Source organism: Schistocerca gregaria, chromosome X (genome assembly GCF_023897955.1).
Source record: "Schistocerca gregaria isolate iqSchGreg1 chromosome X, iqSchGreg1.2, whole genome shotgun sequence".
In the NCBI taxonomy this organism is placed as follows: domain Eukaryota; kingdom Metazoa; phylum Arthropoda; class Insecta; order Orthoptera; family Acrididae; genus Schistocerca; species Schistocerca gregaria.
In genome coordinates, this window is record NC_064931.1 from 693,292,543 (window position 1) to 693,310,383 (window position 17,841).

Here is a 17,841-nt window from a genome sequence, read left to right on the forward strand (position 1 = left end):
AGGAGCTGATCGTGTGAGGCAGACCGCACGAAGTCCTGGATCCGAGCTGTCAAGAAGGCACTGTGCAAGCTACTGTCAGCAACATAAGGGTGTGGGCTGTATTTACGTGGAATGAATTGGGTCTTCTGGTTCAACTGAACCAATCATTGACTGGAAATGGTTATGTTCGCGTGCCTGGAGTCCATTTTCAGCCAAACAACGATGGAATTTTTACGGATGGCAATATGCCATATCACCAGACCACAGCTGTTTGGGACTGTTTTGAAGAACAGTTAGGACAATTTGACTAAGTTTTGACCACCCAGATCGCCCGAGATGAATCCCATCGAACATTTATGGGACATAATGGAGAGGTCAGTTCTTGCACAAAATCTTGCACCGGCAACACTTCAGCAATTAGAAACGGCTATAGAGACATCATGGCTCAAAGTTTTGAAGAGGTCTTCCATGCACTTCACCGGGCAGAAGGATGGCCGACAAGATGTTAGGAGGTATCCCATGTCTTTTGTCGCCTCCATGTATGTACACTACTGGCCATTGAAACTGCTACACCAAGAAGAAATACAGATGATAAACGGGTATTCATTGGACAAATATATCATACTAGCTAGAACTGACATGTGATTACATTTTCACGCAATTTGGGTGCATAGATCCTGAGAAATCAGTACCCAGAACAACCACCCCTGGCCGTAATAACGGCCTTCATACGCCTGGGCATTGAGTCAAACAGATCTTGGATAGAGTGTACACGTACAGTTACCCATGCAGCTTCAACACGATACCATAGTTCATCAAGAGTTGTGACTGGCGTATTGTGACGAGCCAGTTGCTCTGCCGCCATTGACCAAACGTTTTCAATTGGTGAGAGATCTGGAGAATGTGCTGGCCAGGGCAGCAGTCGAACATTTTCTATGTCCAGAAAGGCCCGTACAAGACCTGCAACATGCGGTCGTGCATTATCCTGCTGAAATGTAGGGTTTCGCAAGGATCGAATGAAGGGTAGAGCCACGGGTCGTAACACATCTGAAATGTAACGTCCACTGTTCAAAGTGCCGTCAATGCGAACAAGAGGTGACCAAGACGCGTAACCAATGACACCCCATACCATCAAGCCGGGTGATACGCCAGTATGGTGATGACGAATACACGCTTCCAATGTGCATTCACACCGATGTCGCCAAACACGGATGTGACCATCATGATGCTGTAAACAGAACCTGGATTCATCTGAAAAAATGACGTTTTGCTATTCATGCACCCAGGTTCGTCGTTGAGTACACCATTGCAGGCAGTCTGTGAAGCAGCGTTAAAGGTAACCGCAGCCATGGTCTCCGAGCTGATAGTCCCTGCTGCTGCAAACGTCGTCGAACTGTTCGTGCAGATGGTTGTTGTCTTGCAAACGTCCCCATCTGTTAACTCAGGGATCAAGACGTGGCTGCACGACCCGTCACAGCCATGCGGATAAGATGCCTGTCATCTCGACTGCTAGTGATACGAGGCCGTTGGGATCCAGCACGGCGTTGCGCAATACCCTCCTGAACTCACCGATTCCATATTCTGCTAACTGTCATTGGATCTCGACCAACGCGTGCAGCAATGTCGCGATACGATAAACCGCAGTCGCGATAGGCTACAATCAGACCTTTATCAAAGTCGGAAACGTGATGGTACCAATTTCTCCTCCTTACACGAGGCATCACATCAACGCTTCACCAGGCAACGCCGGTCAACTGCTGTTTGCGTATGAGAAATCGGTTGGAAACTTTCCTCATGTCAGCATGTTGTAGGTGTCGTCACCGGCGCCAACCTTGTGTGAATGCTCTGGAAAGCTAATCATTTGCATACCACAGCATCTTCTTCCCGTCGATTAAATTTGGCGTCTGTAGCACGTCATCGTCCTGGTGTAGCAATTTTAATGGCCAGTAGTGTAGATGTAACATACCGTGTCCAGCAACGCCATTCAGCTACGATACAGCGGACACACCCCTTCGAACGCTGACTAACCGCAATCCTATCTCCTGTAAATGGAGGACGTTAGATGGAGTCTATTGCGTGTACACCTGTCATAATAAGACTTTTGATGGTTTTCAGCCCAGGGACGGCAGAATTATCAGTCTCACAAGTGACGTTTGCTGGGTTAGCGGCAAGTTTCGCTCACTAGTTTCGGCGCTCTGTAGCGACGAGGGATGTCGTTCCTGTATATGGGCTCCTCTCTTCAATATGACTCTCGTGACATTCCTTGCAAATATTCCAAGGTCCTAAGTATTGTTTTGTTGCACCCCGTGTGTCTAAACGTAGTTCCTGGTTCTAAATGTCCTAAATGGAGTGTGGCGATTGTGGTTTAAAAGAAATGTGTGAGAGTGCTGAAAAGTAATGCCTCTGAATTTTTCATGTAAAAACTCTTACAGCTTTCTAAGTAAAGTAGGTGTTATTAACTTTATACACCTTTGTTATTCATGTCCACATATTCATTGCTGCTGTGGCCGAGCGGTTCTAGGCGCTTCATTCCGGAACCGCGCTTCTGCTACGGTCCCAGGTTCGAATCCTCCCTCGGGCATGGATGTGTGTGATGTCCTTAGGTTAGTTCGGTTTAAGTAGTTCTAAGTCTAGGTGACTGATGACCTCAGATGTTAGCCAGCCAGTGTGGCCGAGCGGTTCTAGGCGCTACAGTCTGGAACCGCGCGACCGCTACGGTCGCAGGTTCGAATCCTGCCTCGGGCATGGATGTGTGTGATGTCCTTAGGCTAGTTAGGTTTATGTAGTTCTAAGTTCTTGGGGACTGATGACCTCAGAAGTTAAGTCCCATGGTGCTCAGAGCCATTTGAACCATTTTGAACCTCAGATGTTAAGTCTCATAGTCCTTAGAGCCATTTGAACCATTATTCATTCCTCAACTCAATATAGTCACCCTGGCGACGAACAAATTTCTCCAAACGAGAGACCACGTAGTTGGTACTACCATTGTTGAACGTTTGACTTTGTTGACGGAGCTTCAACGTTACTTCTGCTTGCACCTCTTCATCACTATCAAAGTGAGGTCATCGAAAGTGTTCTTTAAGTGTTGGATACAAATGAAAATCGAATGGATCCAAGTCTGTACTGTATGGAGTATGATGGATGACAGTGAACGCAACGCATAGGATTGTTGATGTTGCAGCGCTCGTTTGTGATCTGACATTGTCATGCTCCGTAGGTGGACGAACCCTTCGAATTCGAAACTGGATTGCAGCACGCTGTTTCCCACGCAGCAACATAGTGACGTTACACATCGCAATGTTACGTGCTACAATTCAGAGCCCTCCAGTGGCAGAAGGTTGCAAATGTACACAGTTTTAGGGGTTTCCAATTCACTCAATATTTACTGTTGCAACAGTGCATATGGAGTACATGGAATGATTTCATTTACAAATTAATAGTACAAGCGGTTCTAGATATCAGGTATCAACCCATGCGTGATGTAGCCACTACGGGCAGTAATGCAGGCGCTGATTCTGGCATCCAGTCGATCGTACAGATGGCGAATACTGTCCTAGGGTATATTATACCATGCTTGCTCGACGTTTTCACGTAATTCTTTAAGAGTTTTTGGATGACAATGTGCATTAGTCATTTCTCGTCCCAACATTTCCCACGTGCTCGTTCGGATCCAAGTCCGAGGATCGTGCTGGTCTATGAAGTTGCTGCATTTCTTGCAGAGCACGCTGAGTTTCACGGGCAGTGTGTGGGTGAGCGTTATCCTTTCGGAATAGTACATCACATTCCTGTTGCAAGAACGTAGTAAGAACGGTTGTAACAACTTTCTGAATGTACCGAGCGCTCGTTGGCGTCCCCTCCAGAAAGACCAAAGGTGAACGAGAGCTGTAGCTTATCGTACCCCAGACCATAAGGTCTGGGGTGGGGCTGGTTCAAATGGCACTTGAGACTTTCTGAGGTCATCAGTCCCCTAGAACTTAGAACTGCTTGAACCTAACTAACCTAGGGACATCACACACATCCGTGCCCGAGGCAGGATTCTAACCTGCGACCGTAGCAGTCGCGCGGTTCCGGACTGAAGCGCCTAGAACCGCACGGCCACCACGGCCGTCTGGGGTGGGGCCAGTGTGACTGGTACGAATACACTCTACGAGACAGCGCTCACCATGTATACGAGGTGCGACAATAAAGTAATGAAACTTATGTGAAAATATGTTGCTTACGGTTTTAGTCAAGTTTAGTATTGTCCCCTTCAAAGTAGTTCCCTTCTTATTGCACACACTTTTTCTAGCGTTTCTGCCATTGATGGTAACATTTCTTGAACTCATCTTCTGTAATATCCTCCAAGACTCCAAGCTTTTTGGACATCTTGTGTTGTTAGAAAATGGTGCCACTTGACAGCCGTTTTGACTCTTGGAAATAGAAAAAAGTCGCACAGAGCGATATCTGGTGAATAAGGTGGCTGTGGCAGTACTGAAATTTGTTTTGAAGTTACAAATTGCTGTACTGACAGAGCAGTATGGGATGGCGCATTATCGTGATGCAGAATCCAATTATCAGCAATTCTGGCACGAACACGAAGAACTCTTTTACGAAGTCTTTCTAAAATTTCTTTGTAGTAATATTGGTTAACTGTTTGTCCAGGAGGCACCCACTCTTTATGAACAATTTCCTTGGAATCAAAGCATTACATAAGCATGCATTTCACTTTTGACTTTGACATGCGAGCTTTTTTTCGTCTGGGTGATCCCTTTGAGCACTATTGCGAACTTTGGCGTTTTGTCTCTGGATCGCACTGAAAGAACCAACTTTCATCACCAGTGAAATACGGCTCAACAATTCTGGATTGATTTCCGTTTGCTCTAACAGATCGCCTGCCACATTTTTCTGTGTTTCTCGCTGTTGTGGTTTGAGATTTTTGGGGACTATTTTTGCACAAATCTTTCTCATACCAAGATCTTCAGTTATTATCAGACGAACCGTTTTTCGATTGATGTTCAGTTCTTCTGCAATCATTTTCACAGATAACCTTCGATCAGATTGTATGAGTTCATGCACCCTGGCCAAGTTGACATACATACATGACGTTGATGGTCGTCCACTGCGGTCTTCATCTTCAACATTTATACTGCCTTCACTAAACATTTTACGCCAACTAAAAACTTGAGCTCTTGACATAACCTCCTCTCAAAAAGCCTTCTGAAGCTTACCGTAAGTTGTCGCGTTTTCACACAGTACAACGCAAAAAGAAATGGCATACCCTTGCACAATATTATGCGGTTCCATTTCTGTGCCGAGAGACACAAACACGTTTTAATTTATTACAGCACAACTCACGACTGAGCAGTTGCATCGATGTGCCGCTTGGACAAGAAGCAGGTTACAGACCAAGGTCAAAGATATTGTGCCAACGCAAGCCTGCAGGGTTGCCACATCTTGAAAGAAAATGGTTCAAATGGCTCTGAGCACTATGGGACTCAACTGCTGTGGTCATAAATCCCCTAGAACTTAGAACTACTTAAACCTAACTAACCTAAGGACATCACACACATCCATGCCCGAGGCAGGATTCGAACCTGCGACCGTAGCAGTCGCGCGGTTCCGGACTGCGAGCCTAGAACCGCGAGACCACCGCGGCCGACAAAGAAAATCAGTCTCATTACTTTATTGTCGCACCTCGTATGTCGTACGGGCAAACGACCATCTCTTCCGTGCAGCCGGCCACTGTGGCCTAACGGTTCTAGGCGCTTCAGTCCAGAACAATGCTGCTGCTATGGTGGCAGGTTCGAATCCTGCCTCGGGCCTGGATGTGTGTGATGTCCTTAGGTTAGTTAGGTTTAAGTAGTTCTAATTCTAGGGGACTGATGATCTCAGATGTTAAGTCCCATAGTGCTTGGAGACATTTGAACCATTTTTTTCTTTTTTTCTTGCACGAGTCGTCTTCCGTGGAATGGCGGCTTGTTTCAGATGTTTGCACCACACTGAGCCTTCTGGTTGTGAGTACTCCCTATTAAAGTTTAGACACAGAGTGTGCTCTGGTAGATATGCAGCTACGTTATTTGTTGGCACATGACGCTGAAACCATTATCAATACATCTAGTATCTGCACAGGTAACATGCTGCCATTGGATTGAAATCCACATCCATTTTCCAGGTGTACAATTTTTTCAGCAATGTATGTAGACATGAGGAATAAAATGTAGAATGTTAAAGTTTATTTTATTTCAAAAGCCTTAATAGTTTTTACATAAAAAATTCGGAGTCGTTACTTTACAACACTCTGTCGTACTTTCCAGAATGTATGTTTTAATTTTGCAACCAAAAATGCTTGCACTACAGCTATAAGATGACTTGGACAGAATTTCTATTTAGTTTGATCAGTAGTAGCTCACTGTAACAATCTGAGATAATGTAAATGAAGAGGAAAAACAATCCGGTGATCTTCAAAACCAGTATGAGTGGTTTGTTGCTTGAGACAGTCACGTCGATTAAATATCTACACGGGACGTTGCAAAGCGACGTGAAATGGTATCAGCACGTAAGGTCGCTTGTAGGGAAGGTACAAAACGGACACCAGTTTATTGGGAGAAATTTAGGATATTAGCGCTTATCTATAAGGGGCGATCAAAAAATTTCCTTACGCAGGCTACACCAAGCCCTTGCCTACGGGTCAGTGCTTGTATACCTGCAACGGATTCGCGCTGGGCTGCATATACCATACAGCAACACGTTCCCAAATTTTGACACTCCTTCATACAAAACAGACAGCGAATGAAATATTTGTTCATGTTGCTCAATATATGTGATATATTTCCAATGTTTGCAAGCTGCAGAGCACCAAATGTATAAGATACACTTGTGTGACCCACTCTTCAGTACTGCTTGAGTGCCTTGGATTACAAACACGCCAGATTAAAGGCAGGAATTGAGGCACTACAGAGGAGTATTTCTACATTCCTTACCGGTAGGTTCGATCAACACACGAATATTATGGAAATGCTCCGTGAATTCAAATGAAAATATCCGGTGGGGAATGTTTTTTTTTTTTTGCGAAATACCATAGAGACAGTTTAGAGAACCGGAAGTTAGGACAGACTGCGGAACGATTATACTGCCATGTGAATTTATGTTCATCTAGCGTAAAGACCATGAACATAAGAGAAATCAGGGCTGGAACGGAAGCATATAATAGTCGTTTTTCCCTTTCTTCATCTGCGAGTGGAATGAGGAGAGGAGTGACTAGTACTAGTAAAAGGTATCCTCTGCCATGCGCCGTATGGTGGTTTTCAGAGAATGTACCGAATCAAGATGTATAACTAACTGCTGACTAACATTGTTAAACATTTTCAGTCTCAGGTGGTAATATCTGTTACACATCTGTTTACAGAAACTGCTAAAAGAATAACATGCGTAAAGATTTTAATTTGCTAACGGCAACCATGTTTGTGCATCAAATTATGGGGATGGGTGTCAGCGTGATTATGCAGAAAACAATCTTTTCCTACATGAATTTCCTTAGCCAAATACGTTTCGGCACGTTTTTCTTTTGAGGTCTGGAAGAATATGTTTTAGGAAATAATTAGTGTATACAAAATAAGGCTTCGGTGAATGAGAAATTACGCTTAAAACTTTTTTATCCGTTGCAGTCATCTACCTTGTTTTCCTGTTGTTTATGCTTTGTTACCTGTTCAGGTGTCAAGCTACCTTTCCCGTTACTGAAGATACAAATCTTTATGTTTAGAGAAATAGTGCAGTACATAAAAAAGAGTTTAAGACCTAATTTTTCACTCAAGAATTTTCTCGTATACGTGATGCATTTTCAGAAACCAATAAAATAAAATATCGTGACCACGGCAATACTGTGCCAAAATACGTTAGTGCAAAAAAGTAATATAGTAAGAATTTGTTGTTTGCATGCACTGGAGGGCAAACTCCAAACAGACGGCATCCGGCCACAGACATTGCCAAATCCAGATTAACATGCTGATACGGCCAAGAAAAAGAAGACGACTTGTATTCACTTACAAGTTTGGCAACCTGCGCCAATCGGTGGAATATATGATGTAATTCAACAAGTGAATATCAGCTGAGATGATGCAGCTTAATGAAGTACCCCCCTCTGACCACTCACCGAGCTCATTAGTCACCACGAACAATGTGTAAATTTATCTTTCAGTAAGCGTTAGTGTAGTTTGTCGTTTACGCAAAACAGATAGCTGGAAATGTATACTGCATTCCCTGACAGGTGTCGACGTATAAAATTTATTCTGTGTATCTTACATCAGACAAATGACAAAATAGTAACCAAAGTAATGTCTATCACCACTATGTGTTACGTACAATCGAAATTTACTTGAAATGCTGCGTAGGTCAAAGACATTTCAACCCGCAGGAACCGGGCAGCTATCAACTTTCTACATGCGATACATCTTTCATCATATAACTCTAGTTGTCGAAATATTTGGTCGTATAATGAGCCTAAATCGGGCGTTCTTTCCCTCTATGAAGCAGACAATAAAATATGTGACGCGACAAGAACATAACTTGTATATGAATTGTGAATCGCAACAAACGGAACGCCATAAAAGGTCTGTTGCAATGATTTGAGTTGGAGTGTAGTGAAATAACTCCAAACTTATATTCACGTAATAAAGAAGAACTTGAATACACAGGACGTCCTATTTGAAATATGAAAGCTACGTATTGAGTAATAATTGCATTACGACGTATTTTTTCGCTGCTACTCAATAAACCAAATTTTAGCAGCAGTACAGTATTGACAACGAGCGAGATTTGCGTACATAAATTATTCGAGACGTCTCGTATCATTTGGTTGATAGGGCCGCTCCAGGATCATGCTCGCTGTGATGCAATGACTGCAGCATCGGGCACTGTGGTAACGGCTGAGATAATTTCCGCTGTGCCACAACACTGCAACTCAATCCAGTGAACCTGTCTCCGTGGGCAGGCTGTTGCTGATGCTAGAGAATCCCCAAAAAGCTCTGAAATGAAAGCAACGTTCCAGACAATGTTATAGCGAAAATTAATGGGGTTTATTCGTTGTTTACGTGGTACTCATAGTGAACGAATACTCGAAACTCTTGCGTCGTATGTAAACGACGTCGTCGCTGAACGCGTCTCCGACTGAAACTTCCAAGAGCGTCAGTAGATATTTCTTTCTTTCGCGTACCACTCGCAGAATGAGAGAGCAGTATAACTACATAAATTAAAGCTATATCGAGATTTGTCGTAATTGTTCTTCCCGCGCACCACCCACTTAAGGAATGGGAGTGGTGTGCTGGTGGGGGGAGGGTTGATAATGTAACCTCCGCCACACACCGAAAGGTATCGCACGGACTACACATGCAAAGATTAATACTGTCTGTAGAAGTTATCACATATAGTCAAGATAGGCTTTACGAGCTTGGAGTTTGGTAAACTTAAATGACCGACGGAGAGAGCACGGTAAACTGTCGATCCAGCGCGTTCGCTCAGTCGACTATCTAGGGCTGGAATGTCCTTCACATTTTGGATACGCAATGTATCATATATTTTACTTTTTTTCGTGATGTATACCTGAAAGTTGTTCCAAGTCCGCTTGCACAGCACCAGCTACACCTATAAATGGCGTCACTGAGATATTCAGTAACGGGAGCAGCCTCTGGTGACGAAATCTGTGGAAAGATTACCCTTCGTACTGAAGTATCTTTGGATTATTGTCGGATGGCGCGATGGGTCCAACGCTAGAGACATATATATATCGATACAGCTCCTTTTTATATGTGTCCATATGGCACTTATCCACTTACACTAACATATGACTGCAGTTTGTTGCCGTGTAGAAAATGCCAAAACCTCTTTCATTGTCAACTGCTGAGTTACACTGCTGTATTCTCAACACTCCGAGCACAACTTATGTGAGAATGCTAGCAGTTCAGCAGAGACGACGATATTAACAATCAAGCTTACAGCTTACAATTTTATCCTACAAACTACAGGAACTGCTACGAGCAGAAGCAACGACTTCGGAAGAAACGGCCGAAGTCTCATTGGCGATGCAGGAGGCGTGCTGCTAGAGCACTCTTATATACTTACTGGAGCGGCATTCGTTTGCAATATTTGACCGAACAGGCAATTACAAGGTAGACACGACAGCTGCGCTGTGCAGTAGGAAAAACATTAAACAAAAAACTGCAAGACTAACTGACATTTGTGAACAATGGAAGGCAATAGCAACGCGCCTACTGAAGGCGTTTCCATCGACAATTATTTTATTACATAAGACAACCGAAACGAAAATCCCACATTTCAAATGAATTATTGTGTTAAATCTGAAAGTGTAAAGTGTGAAAGTATGGGAAACAGATTACCTAACGCGCCTACACAATATTGTTGTGCTGCTGTAATACAAGGATGCATACAATTTACGCAAAGCAATAACAACTTAATTCTTAGAGTAAACGTAATCTATACGGACACGTTTTCCGCAGTGAAAGCACACTTAACGAGACAGTACAACTCACGAAAAAGATACTCTGGGAAAAAGGAAAGAACGGAAATGGTGTTATATTGATCTGTTCGTATTCGCACGGAAGGCCTCAGATAGTGAGATCTGTCAGTCATGAAACGCTTCTTCTAAAGTCTGTAATGGGGAAATATGCTACGTAGAACTTGTAACCAATATCTAAGACCCATATGGGCACCAATTTCTTTGCTGTTGAAACAGGCGAGAACACTTAACGAAAAAACACACCGTGAGATGTGCAATAAAAGCAAATTTACGTATGCCTGTTTCAGGATGTTAGAAACTGTAAGCTTGTGTCTGCCTGATGTCGATTCAGCGTTGTGACCCGCCAGTTGGAGCATAGTAATCAATATTCAGCTGTTGCCGAAAGGAACAGAATTGTTTCTGCTCACAGGGGTGTCACCAATAATTCACCAAATCATACATTTTAAATGTTTCAAGAGTTCTACGTATGTCAAAGTGTCTGAATAATCTTTCATTAAAACTATAAAAACGTGGAGTTCAACATAGTCTTGTGCAAGAGATCGTGATTTAATACCTGTCTCTAACAATTTTCAGTTGCTTTGTAGTTCAGTTTTTCTTTATGCATGTATCCTTTGAATGAGATAATCGCGAACCAGTACGACATATCGAATAAGGTATGAATCGAAATCGGCATGGCAACCCAAAATATTACACATATGGTGCTAGCTACAATTTTTGAAACAAGTGCTAGACATATAAATGATTTATCTCATCGATAAAATGCTGTCTGCAATCAGATTCCACGAAAACTACAGACTTTTTCCGTTGCCGCCTTAGTGTTACGCTTCCCGCCAGACTTACAACTTCTGTCGACTTGAAAAATGTCGAAATTTTTGTGTGGAGGACAGAGTTATAATACGCGAAAGTTATATAATGGTTTCAGAGAGCCTGTCACGGATTTGAAAGGGATGGATACATTTCGTGTATTTCAATTGTATACACGACACACAAAATAATTTCCCTGCTGAATACGTAAGTACTTCACGCTAAGTCAGTTTTATACGAACTGCCATTGATACAGTACTAGATAAGAGTAATTTTTAAACCTAAAGTCTATTTTGAAAAACCACGCAATACTTTTGCTTATATTCGCCAAAGCAGGAGGCATTGGCCACAAAGGAAGTAAAACATACGTTAACTCTCTTAAATAAATGATCTGTATTCTCAAATAATACGTAGATCCAGTCAGAAAAAATTATTTGATTCGGGCACAACAGAGAATTCCCGTGTTCCGTGAGGCTCATTACGACAGAAATGGTGCAAAAATATGTAATCGCAACTGGTAACACATGTAACAGCGTGTTACGTGGACATTTAATCATTATCATTCCCACAGAATTGCAACAGACGTATGCGTATTCCTAGCTAAATGTTGCAAACACAGTACTCTCGTGTTCAAATGACATCCGTGTTCGACAATCTCTACTGACGCAAGGAGGAGGCGTTATTGACGAAAACTGCTCGGTGTACGGGTCAACGAACACAGGGGATTGGCGGTTATAGGCGACCGTCAGGAAAGATCTGCAATGAGTTGCAGTTTTTTTTTTTTTTTGCGCTGTCTGACGTGCGAGAAACTTTTCCCGAAACTAGTTTACCGCCAAAATCGAGTACATCGGAGTCTATGGCACATTCTCGAGATGCTATTCGCAACAGGTCGCGCAGTTGCAAATAATGTATTGCATTAACAATTATACAGTCGCCGCATATTTCTGAGCAAGGCTACGCAAGGATCTGAGAAAAATGTTGCATTGCGCGGGGCTAGAGCTACGCGGAAAGCGCGCCGAAGGAGAACAGACCTGGTGATGAGTGCGCTGTGGTGTTCACCGACTGACAGACACGCCACGCACCAGCCGAATATCGCGAGAGTGCGTCGCGCACCCAGGTGTTAGTGACTGTCAGCAAAGCACGGCCGAGCACTGCGGGTTAATACGCTATCATAGTAACGTTACAAGATGGCGCGCGCTGCTGCTGCGCTCTAGTGGCGAGTGTAGCCAGCTGCTCCCCCCTGGTATTGATTTCGCAGGCGGGTGCCCGCCCGCTACACGGCGCTTCATTCAGCCGCTCGTCAATGTATGCGGCCACAATCCGATCGAGTTAGCACCGCAGCCCAAATGCGACAAGTGCCACGTTCCTCCCTCGCTTTGCACCTCTGCCCTAGTTACGCTCGTCGGGTTACTCGCGATATAAACCAGTTTTTTTGGAAAATCCGCTCACGGCCCTAGTAAACTCGGATAGCTAAGTAGTACAACCAGCAATCTGAGACGACTGGAGCCGAATATACTTTAACGTTACAAAAACGACGGTAGAGACGAGCCAGACAATTGTATCTGTACGATCGTGTCTCGATATCCATCTGTTATTATTATTTAGCGTATGGCTAATATAGACATATCATGAAATTAAATTAAGTATACATATATACATATTAACACGCAAGAAACTTAAGTTTGTCTTTACAACTGAATATCCAGTCCTGCAATCAAGCGCACGCAAGTAGGAAGTCCTCTTTGGCGCCGTGATAGGCTCGAATCCTGCATTCACTGACAATGTGGTGAACAGTCTGGTATGGAGCCCTGCATTCACAGGCTGTATCAGGCAGCTTCTTCCACTTAAAGAGAGCATCCCTGTATCGGCCATGGCCGGTACGGATTCTGTTCAGAGTAGTCCAGGTATTGCGTGGTAGATCGAATCCACTTGGAAGTTTAGCACCTGAGGAGATGTTATGCAGGTGCACATCTGTCACTGCTGCCCACCGACCTTTCCATTCTTCAAGAGGTTTGAAATCCTTAGCAACCATGTCAGCAGCATCGCACAGAGTTGGATGGCGTGACTTCAGTCTCTTACGATTTCAATTCGGCAGGTCGCTGTGCACGGGAAGGTTATAATTCCTGGAGATCTTGTGGAATTCTCTCATAAGGGCAGTACATCTGCATAGATAAGATTAACAGTGGAAGCCAATAAACTGGAGTAGATCTGATTGCTCCAGATCTTATGCGCATTGTCGTATTCAGCTGGGTATCAACAAGCCTTGTATGATGACTGTTCGTCCTAACAGGTACACAATACTCAGCACTTGAGTACACCAAGGCCAGAGCTGAAGGTCGCAGGGTGGTTGCTGAAGATCCCCAGGTAGTTCCGCATAGCTTATGGAGGATGTTGTTTCGAGTCCTCAACTTTTGAGCTAAGTTAAGAAGGTGTTGTTTGAAGCATAGTGTACGTTCCAGGATGACACCAAGATATTATGGGTTCGAATTATGACGAAGAATTCTGCCTCTGAAACTTACTTCCAGTTTTACGTTCGACAACCGGTTATTTAGATGGAAGCAACACACTTCTGTTTTACTCACACTGGGTTGGAGTCTCCAGGTTTGGAAATAATTATCTAATGCAGACAGGTCATTGGCTAGAATCTGATCTGTTGTCTTCATTTCTTGGTGCTTTACGGCTAGAGCCAGGTCATCAGCATAGCAGTATTTTCTGGACAAAGTGTCAGGTAGATCAGATAGATATAGGTTGAACAGTAAGGATGAGAGAACTGATCCTTGAGGCAATCCATTGTTCAGCTTCCTCTCCTTACTTATGTTGCTTCCAGTGATTACCTGGAACTTCCGATCATCTGTTGTAGTATCTTATAACAACTTCTCAGACTTAATGAGGTACCTCGAACAGAGTTATCTCGACTGAGACAATCAGCTTGGTTCCGTAAACGTCGGTCTTGCGAAACGCAACTCGCTTTGTTCTCACGTGACGTCCTGAAAGCCGAGGATCGAGGTAGAGAGGTGGATGCAATATTTCTTGACTTTCGAAAAGCATTAGAATCGACATCGTATCAACGTTTATTAACGAAAGTACAGTTATATGGGGCAGTAACGAACTTTCTGACTGAAATGAAGATTTATTGGTATGGAGTGCGCAGAATGTTGTCTAGGATGGAGAGTCAGCGACAGATGTAAAAGTAACTTGGGGCGCGTCCCAGTGAAGTGCGTTGGCAGCCTTGCTGTTTACTTCGTATATTGATGACCTGGCAGTCAATTTTAATAGTAACATCAGACCTATTGCAGGTATATAATGAAATACCGCATGAAAAACACTGCACAAATAGTCGCTCATAACTTGATAATATTTCAAACTGGTACAAAGATTGACTTCTTGCTTTTAATGTTGCGAAATGTAATATTATGGTCTTGGCTAAACACAGTAAAGGGGTAAAAAGTTAGTCACACGACGATGCACCAGCACACACCTTAGCAGTTGTGGCCTTAAAATTAATGGAAATAGAATTCCAACTAGTTTCACATCCCCGCCCCCTATTCTCCATTCTTGCCTCCCTCGGACTACTATTTGTTTCCCAATTTGAAGAAATGGCTGGCGGGACAAAGATTTTATTCAAACGAGGAGGTGGTTGCAGCAACTAATAGCTATTTTGCAGACTTGGACAATTCCTATTATTCGGAAGGGATCAACAAATTAGAATAGTGTTGGACGAAGTGTACAAATCTAAAAGGAGACTATGTCGAAAAATAAAAAAGGTTTACACCAAGAACGTAAGTAGTTTTTATTTTTGCACGGACTTCTCAAACGCCCCTCGTATTTAATATTTTCCCCGCTGAGATTAGTATCCTATGACTACAATAAAAACGAGTCACAATTGGAATCGCTGAAAGGACACATAAACCTGAATGCAATACTTTGTGGGGTAATGAAGTAGTATGATCACACAGCATCAATTTTAGGTAAAGCAGTTGGCGGAATTTAGGCCACAGGTAGGCTGTGGGGAAAATGCAGTTAGTCTACAACGGATATTCTTCAGAAAAGACTCGTGCTACCCATCCAACAATTTGCTGAAGTGTATTGGATCTGTTCCAGATAGGACTAACCGGAAATGTTGAACGTATACAATGAAGAGCCGTTCTGACACACTAGAGAGCATAACGGAAATGCCGAAAAACTTTAGCTGAGAGCATTCAACGAAAGCCTGTTGACAAAGATTCAAGTACTAGTACTGAGTTACGAATCTAGGAATACACCAAAGTCTCCTAAATATTAGGGATTGCGAGAGTTAAATAACACAAAGTACATTGCATAGAGAGGTATTTAGCCAGTGATTCTTCCCGTACTCCGCACGTGAACGGAACTGCAAAGTACCCTCTGCCATGCACTTCACGGCTATTTGCTCATTATAAATGCAGATTCAGTCGCTAGTTAGCCGCACGGTTAGCTAAACAGAACGAAAATAGCGTCACGTAGTTACAACAATTCACTTGTGAAGCCATAAACTATGAGCATTTCCTGAAGCCCAAAATCGACAATAGCGATAAACCAGGGATCTTATGTGTACGATTAACGAAGTAACATTGCGTGTGTCTCAAAACCGCAGTAGGCTACCTACTGCTTTGCTGCAGAATCATTTTATCAGACACTAGGCTTACTTCCAACGCGACGTGTGGAAGTCAAAACAAAATTAAAGAATCTCACTTGTGTTTACTTGTAAGGTCTGAATCGATTTTGTTATCCCTGTCGATTTTTGGTTTTCCGAGATTCGATTGTTTTACACGGGTCGTGTCTGTAAATAAGACTTTTCAGTGTCGTTAGTTTCGCCACTTTCGAAAGTGAGTTTATCAGTATTTTCGTGATATTTTTGATAAAGAGAATTCTCCGCTCTTTTTGTAAATCAAAGATCGACTGCCAGCTCTTGAATCTTACTGAAGCAATTGCTAAACAAGGAACATCCATTGTTCAGCATAAACGAAATTTTCCCGTCACCGAAGTTGTTTCTCGTGTAACGCAACAAACGCTTTCGGCTACTATTTAAATTTTCTCGAAATTATCGGTCTCTTTTTCAATATCGATCGACATTTTTGGCAATATCAAATGGTAGTAGCACCCGTAATGACCAGCTTCGAGATTCAAAAATGGTTCAAATGGCTCTGCGACTTAACATCTGTGGTCATCAGTCGCCTAGAACTTAGAACTAATTAAACCTAACTAACCTAAGGACATCACACACATCCATGCCCGAGGCAGGATTCGAACCTGCGGCCGTAGCAGTCGCGCGGTTCCGGACTGAGCGCCTAGAACCGCGAGACCACCGCGGCCGGCACTTCGAGATTCGAGGCAACCTAGCAGTGGATTATACCAATTTTAGAATTTCACGAAAAAATATTGACGAAGCAACGAAGATGTACATTATACAGAATAAACCATTTCTTCCGACAGAAAAAAAAAAACAAAGTACCAGTTCGGTGGGACAAAGAGTTTCAAAACGCGGTGAAAGAACGTAAGAACGCACTCAAATTATAAAAACATCAAGTGACAGTAGAAAACTACGCTGCTTTCAATAGAGTGCATAAAAAACTGAAAAGTCTCCTAAAGGATATGAAACCAAATAACTGGATAGAATTTTACGGGAGATTAAATGCAAGGACATCCATTTCATCGATGTCGGAAAAAACTGAACTGATCGGAAGGGTTCAAATCTAGACGTTCAGCCGCATGACGTTCCCAATCAGTCAGATGAATTTGTTTATTCAACATTTTACAGCTGACTCTGTGGACCTTGCTGTTAATTTAGATGCTTCTGGTGTTCATCATACAAGGTTTGTCCAGAAACTAAGTTCCGATGGGTCGCGAAATGGAAACCACTGGGAAAATCCGGTAAAGCTTTGCACAGATGTATTGAGCAGTGTCTCTAGTATGCCCGTCGATCGTGTCGCGTCGCTCTTTTCAGTTTTGAGTGAACAGTGAGTACGTAAAGATGCGTAGGGAATAGCGTCTCCCGCCTAGTATGACGGCCTGATTAGAGATTTCGCCTGTGTCATGCAGCCCACATAACACAATTGTCGAGCAGTTCCTTCTTCATGCCAATTGTCGGCCGCACACTGCAGGGGCAATGAAGGCGCTCCTGCAGTGTTTGATCACCCGCAATACAGTCCGTAATTGGCTCCCCCTGAGTCTCATCTCTGCTCACAAGAACCGCTGGCTATGAAGACAAAAATTTTCCACATGCAACGAGCTACAGACCAGTGCAGATGACTGCCCGAAAGCACAGGTGGCTGCTTTCTATGACGAGGATATTGGAAAATTGATACAGTACTACGACAAAACTCGAAGTTGGAGAGGCGACTATGTAGAGAAGTAGGTGTAAGGTGTACCTAACTGTTGCAAATAAAACGATTCTGGTTTTCACTGTGGTTTCCATTTCGCGACCGATCGTAACTTACTTTCTGGACAACCCTCGTATCTTGGACGAATCGATAACAACAAGCGAACGAAATCGAGTGTTGTCGGTTCGCACAAGCAGGGTCCCAGGTCCTGGC

At 43.3% G+C, this 17,841-nt stretch overlaps 1 protein-coding gene across 7 annotated transcripts in view; it reads right to left on the reverse strand.

Moving 5' to 3' along the window:
• LOC126297692 (ras-related protein Rab-3) overlaps nt 1-17,841 on the reverse strand; it is a 757,051-nt gene that overhangs the window by 330,966 nt on the left and 408,244 nt on the right. Inside the window, exon 1 of one of the 7 annotated variants that reach the window (XM_049988813.1) lies at nt 12,322-12,512. The exons of the other annotated variants lie outside the window; for them this stretch is intronic. The gene's annotated coding sequence lies outside the window, so the exon portion shown is untranslated. Of the gene's footprint in view, nt 1-12,321; nt 12,513-17,841 lie in introns of those variants that run through there. 7 annotated transcript variants of the gene reach the window in all.